The sequence below is a fragment of the Carettochelys insculpta genome, chromosome 5 (assembly GCF_033958435.1).
Source record: "Carettochelys insculpta isolate YL-2023 chromosome 5, ASM3395843v1, whole genome shotgun sequence".
Lineage (NCBI taxonomy): Eukaryota > Metazoa > Chordata > Testudines > Carettochelyidae > Carettochelys > Carettochelys insculpta.
Genome location: NC_134141.1, coordinates 64,673,535 through 64,680,155, shown reverse-complemented (window position 1 = coordinate 64,680,155; position 6,621 = coordinate 64,673,535).

Sequence of the window (6,621 nt, the reverse complement as noted above, 5' to 3'; positions counted from 1 at the left end):
AGTAGGGCGCTATTCCTATCTCCTCATGAGGTTAGCGACTTCGACGTCTCGCCACCTAACGTCGAAGTTGGTGCCGCTACTTCGAAGTAGCGTGCACGTGTAGACGCAGCTCATATGTGAATGGCCAGTAAGCGACAGCAGCATAAACAAACCCAAATTGTATTCCATATTGTCAAAATTATTCCAGGACCAGCAAATTCCTAGACATATGTGATGACTTAATTAGTTTGTGTGCCATACGTTAAAACTTCTGACATAGTCTCAGCAATGTTTGCATTTTGAAGTTACAAATCATTTTTGTTTCTTTTCTACAAAGTATGGATACGCCACAACTAAAATGAAGATCTATCTATAGGTGAAGTTCTTTTCTACCAAAGTGAACCATGGAACAATAAACTACACATACAATAAAACTAAAGACTCTTAAATAGATAGCCAGGGTAAGGGGACAGTTCTCCAAGAAAAACATTCAGAAGCATGGCCAGGATTAATCCTTCTTTCCAGTATCAGAGGGGTAGCCATGTTAATCCATAGCTTCACCAACTTCTCTACCCCCTCAAACAAACAAACAAGAACAAAACAAAGAAACAAACAACACAAGCGGTTCGGTAGCACCTTGAAGATTAACAATTTTATTTATTAGTTAATGAGCTTTCATGGGTAAGACCCTCTTCATTAGATTTGGAGCAAAAATAAGAATCAGGGTTTATGTAAAGGGTTGCAAATATTGGGCTGTTATAAAAACCCTGGATTCTTATATTTGCTTCAAATCTGATGAATGGGGTCTTACCCACAAAAGCTCATTATCAAATAAACCATATTGTTAGTTTTTAAGGTGCTACAGGAGTGCTTGAGTTTTTTGTTTTTGTTTGACAAAAGTCACAGTGGAAGAGATTTCCTGACAAAACTTCTATGGACAGAGTGTGACCACACACAAAAGCCAATCAGGAGAGCACTATGTTCTGTCAAGAGAGCAGCTGGACTGCTTGGCTGCTCTCTCAACAAAACAAGCACCCAGAAGCATCCATTGTTCTGTCAAGAGAGGCCCCTCCTCCCCTCCACTCCCAGAGCACCCATCTAGCTTTCTTGTCGACAGAATCTGTCGACAGCAGTATTTAGCCCCATGGCTGAAAAGTGGAATGTGCATACACATAATGGCTATGTCTACACAGCGCTCCACCCAGCGCCACTGCCGGCAGAGCTATGCAAAATGAGCTTCTTGGGATTGCAAATGGTGTGCTGTTTGCATGCTCCCAAAGCTTGTTACCATAGCTCCGTGAGAGTTTGGCGTTGGCAGAAGGGGCTGCTGGCACTGCAGAGGCCATGTAGACGTGCCTCTGGCGACTAACGCCCCCCGCATCACCAGTCCCTTTGGCTCAAACGTTTGAACTCTCACGGGGCTATGGTAATGAGTTTTGGGAGTATGCAAACAGCATGCTGTTTGCAATCCCAAGAAGCTCATTTTGCATAGCTCTGCCAGCAGCAGCGCTGGGGGGAGCACCGTGTAGACCCAACCAATATGTTTTGGTGACAGTTTGTTGACAAAATTCAGCACTTTCACCCACAGTGTTCTGCCCCTCAGCCATGAGGCATAATGCTGCTGTCCACAGATTTTGTTAGGTTTTTGTCGGCAAAACTCACTAGTATAAGCGTAGCCTGGTTGTATTGTAAGGGTAAAACAGAAAAGTATAGTTGTATTTTATAATAGAAAAATTCACATGACAAGATAAGCTAGGATCAGGTTAAAATATTTCTCTCTCAGCTATTTGACTTCTAATGATAAAACTAATTGAAGTGGTGCTATTAACTTTGCAGTTTTGTTTGTAGCTTTTGCTTTTAACACATGGCAATTATCATATTTAATGCTCTGTTGAGCGTTTTTGTGCTCTGTGTTTTCCTTTGTATTCATTAAATATGAGGGATTTAAAAAATACTAATCTGACATATTTTATCTGATTATCTACAATGCATTTTGATCATTGTTCTTTACTTTGATAATGTCCAAATAGGCAACTTTCTCTATACCCATCCATAGTTGTCTCCCCTGCCTTAAATAATGGTTGTGTTCAAAAGTTGCAGTTCCCAGAATTGTTTCTGAACTGTAAAACAACTCCTTGAAATGTTTCTTAACGAACTTCTCCTTTGTGTCAAGTGATTTTCTTAATTAATTCTTAATTCCATTGTGTACATGGGAAGGCTATTGCCTTTATATTATATATTATACATTATACACATTATATTATACACATTATATTAGACACATTATATTAGAACCAGACATCTCTGTTATGTGTCCCACACATTTCAGCTCAATCAACAGAAAATATGGTGTTTTCTACATTTCATTACATATTGCTGTACTTGCTAGAGATGGGAGTTTGGATTTAGTGATTCTCGGTGTGTAGGAGGTTGGTTTGCTGTTGTTTTGGAGGTATTCCCCCAGTTGCACTGCTTTGATCCATGATCCTCTTCTGAGCTCAATACTCATGCAAAAACTAAAGAGCTGCTTCATTTTTTGTTCACATGTCATCTCCCTTTGGCTCCCACTCCCATCATTTTTGTCTGCTCTATCTCTCCATCAGCCGGCTTTTGTCCCTTTTGTGCTCACTCTCCTATGTAAACAGCACAGGAAAGTATCAGTTTCTGTGCTGAAGCTAGATGTTATTTTTCTGATGTGCATGTATTTTCTTTTTTTAACTAAAACAGTAATGCTTGTTACAAAACATCTGCATGATGAAACTGCATAGCGTCAGTACACAATCTTTAGACGTAAATACCTGGTAGACTCCAGTAAAAAAAACAAGAAATTAACTGAAGACATTTTGTAAATATATACTGGTATGCACTGTAAGTTTTCATCCAGCATCAGCTCAGATAGTTGAGCCATTTCTAAATATTCTTTTTCCCTTTTGGAATTTTGAGCTGTGTGATCTTGGTTACATGCAGGATTTACTATTACTGTGCATAAACTTCAAAAAGCTTTCATGTGGGTTAATATGCACTCATCAAGACTTTCAGACATATGGTTTGTCATGGATTACTTTCAGATCTCAGGGCAGCTTTGGAGCCAAACAGGCTGCGTCGTTATGTTCTGCTCATTAAATTATCATTCGTGTGAAATTATTTGACCCCAAGAATTCAACTGTTCTGAGTCAGTCCACAGAAAATTAAGACAGGAGCTTTATGTTCCAGAGTTAATAGTGATTGGCAAAGAAGGGACTGGTACAGACAGTGGGCAAAAACTGGCAGACTGTGCAGCTGATACAATTTGTCTTCTTTTTCTAGTGGGTGGCCTGTTTCTCTGTTCATGTTTCCCATCCACTGTTCAGCCTGACACATCACTTGATTCATTAAGGAGCTAGAAAGAGGGATAAGGCAACATCTGGGAGTCATATGGCTCTGACTTAGGCTGATTTGCTGTTTTGGGGGAAGGACTGTCTGCATGACTTTAATTTAGCTAGTACACTACAAACAGCAGCTGGTTAGAGCATATAGCAGTTGGTTAGAGCTAATAATGCCAAGGTCATGGGGTCAAGCCCTATGCTATCTATGAAAAGGTAAAAATAGCAGTGGAGATGTGTGGCATAGACCACAGTACAGACTAGTAATGTATGTATCCAGAGCATTGATGGGCAATAAAGGCTGGTGAGTACATCACATGAATGGACCTCCCTCAATTCAGTGGGCTACAAGATTGAAATCAGGCATGTGCACTAATAATAACCCCAAGAGTTGCACTTTATGCTCTTTCTCCATCATGCCTTTTCAATAAAGTGATCCATTCGTAGGGACAAATTAAATTGCCAGCAAAAGTAACACAAAGAGCACATGGCTCTCACAATGTTTTATTCAATCAGCATGCACCTCACATGTCTCCTTCCTTCAAATGTGTGTCCCTTCTCATTTTGCCAGGGGTTGCTCGACCCTTCCTTTCACTCTGGGCCCCACCCCTCCACCGGTCCTTCTCTCAAACGTCCACCAGGCCTCTTCCCTGCCCCTGCCCCTGCCCCTTATCACTCCTATCCATTCTCCTCCACCTCCCTCCCAGCTTTTTCTGAACGCCATGAATTGGCTTTGTTGAACCCCCTCCCCACTCCTCCTAGAGCTTGGATGCTGTGAATCAACACTGGGAAGGATAGGGAGGAGTGGGGATGGGGCACGAATTCACAATGCTCCACAAATGCTGGGAAGGAGGGGGAAGAATGGGTAAGTACAGGGCCCCCAGTACTTGAGAGGAGCTAGGGTATAGAGTAGAGAGATGTGTGTGCGTAGGCTGCACATAGAACCCCAATGAGCTGCATGTGGCCCATGGACTGCAGGTTGCCCAACGCTGAGTCAGATGGATTGGGCAGACCTACTGATGCCAGTGGCACCACATTTGCAGTGCTATTTTTAGCTGTGCAAACAGAGTTAAGCTAGCACAGATATATCTACTCAAGCAGCAATTAACAACTCTGACTGCAGTGTAAACATAGCCTTGGTCAGCATCAATCACATACAGTGCTTTCTGGGGAAGCTAATTTTTTCTTTTTGGGAGGGATTAGAGACTGTCCAACATTTTGGGGGATACAGGGGGTCTTTGTTATAAGTTGACTCATTATAGCCGCGTCTACACGTGCCAGCTACTTCGAAGTGGCTGCACCAACTTTGAAATAGCGCCCGCCACATCTACACGTGGCGAACGCTATTTCGAAGTTGACATCGACGTAAGGTGGCGAGACATCAAAGTCACTATCCCCATCAGGAGATGGGAATAGCGCCCTACTTCGACGTTGAACATTGAAGTAGGGCACGTGTAGCCGATGCACGTCCCGCAACATCGAAATAGCGGGGTCTGCCATGGCGGCCATCAGCTGAGGGGTTGAGAGACGCTCTCTCCAGCCCCTGAGCTCTATGGTTGCCGCGTGCAGCGGCCCCTTGAAGCTCCCAGCCCCCTGCGTTCCTGTGCAGGACGCTGAGAGTGTGTGCAGGTGGCAGCACTGACACGCGGCCAGCCTGCATGCCTCCCTGCAGCCCCAAGCCACCACCCCTGCTGCGATGGCCGCCCGCCAGCCCCCCAAGCGCCCCCAGGGCACCCCCCCCCAAGGGGAGCCAGGGCTCCCAGCCTGGCAGCCAGCCTGGCAAAAGGCAGCGGGGCCCCTCCTGGACGGAGGCCGAGATCTGGGACCTGCTGGGGCTCTGGAGTGAGGAGGAGGTGCTCCAGGTAATGGGGAGCAAGAGGTGGAATGCGGATGCGTTCGCTCAGCTGGCTGAGGACCTGGCTGCCCGGGGTCACCCTGCCTGCACTCCTGACCACGACAGGAGTAAGGTGAAGGAGCTGAGGCAGGGTTACGCCCGGGCCCGGGATGCGGCCGGCCAATCTGGGGCTGCCCCCGCCACTTGCCCCTTTTACAGGGAGCTCAGGGCCATCCTGGGCCCCCGGTACACCTCCTCCCCGCCAGCCACTCTTGACACCTCGGCTGATGAGCCCCAGCAGGCCCCGGAGGCGGAGTCCGCCCGGAGGCAAGCCCCACACCCCAGGGGACCCCCCAGGACCCCACCCCTGGGATGCTGGAGGAGGAGGAGGGGGAATCCTCCTCCAGCGATGGGGGGCTGCACATTGTCCTGCCGTCCCGCAGCTCCAGCAGGGCGTCCGCCCAGAGGGTGTCCCCCGACCGTGGGAGCAGACCGTCAGGTATGTACCCCCCCGGTGCACACGCCCGGGGTTAAGGGGCAGGGACAACAGACATGACCAGGGCCCTCCACATGCCCAGATGACCATGGCCCCAAGGACAGCAGTGGCATGTCCCTCAGAAGAGTGCATCAGCCCCTGCCCCCGCAGCACAACAGTGCCATGCCCCATCCCTGGGGATGGGGGGAGCGGAACCTAGGGTCCCCCGGGCGGGGAGGGGGGGAGACACCCATAAGCAGCAGCAGCATCTCCCGGGGACAGGGATGGGGAACCAGCAGCGGGCGGGGGAGACAAGGGCCACGGCTCGGGGGCCACACTAATGGCTGTATCCACTCTTCTTCCCTCCCTGTGTTCCGCAGCTGCACCATCGGAGAGCCCGGAGAGCGCCAGCGAGGTCTCAGTGGTCCCGGAGAGCCCACCGGGGCCATCCCAGTAGGCCAGCCCCTCGGTGGAGCACCAACCAGCCCCAGGATGGGGCCGATGGTGGAGCCACCACCACCCGAGGACAGCCACGGGCCCCCAGCTGCTTGCGACCCTCCGGCGTCAGCTGGAGGTGTCGGAGCGGCGCCTGTGGGTGGACGAGTGGCGGCTGGAGCTCCAGGAGTGAGCACTGGCCTGGCGCCAGGAGGCATGGGGGGCCTTTATGTGCACTTTCGAGTGCATAGCGGAATACCTGGCCCCCCATGCCACGCCGCCCGCCACTCTGCCCGCCCTGCCCGCCGCTCCACCCGCTGCTCCGACCGCCGTCCGCCACCTTGGGGGCCTTCCGCCGAGGGGGACCTGGGGCCTGCTGACACCCACCGGCCATACCTGCCGGTTCGCCCGGCCCCCAGCCAGCCTCGGCCAGGGCTTAGGCCGAGGTGAGGGTCGCGCCTGCCAACCCCGGGCGCTGGACAGTAGAGGGGTACAGGGCCCAGGACGTGGGCCCCCCCCTTTGTACATATCCCCCC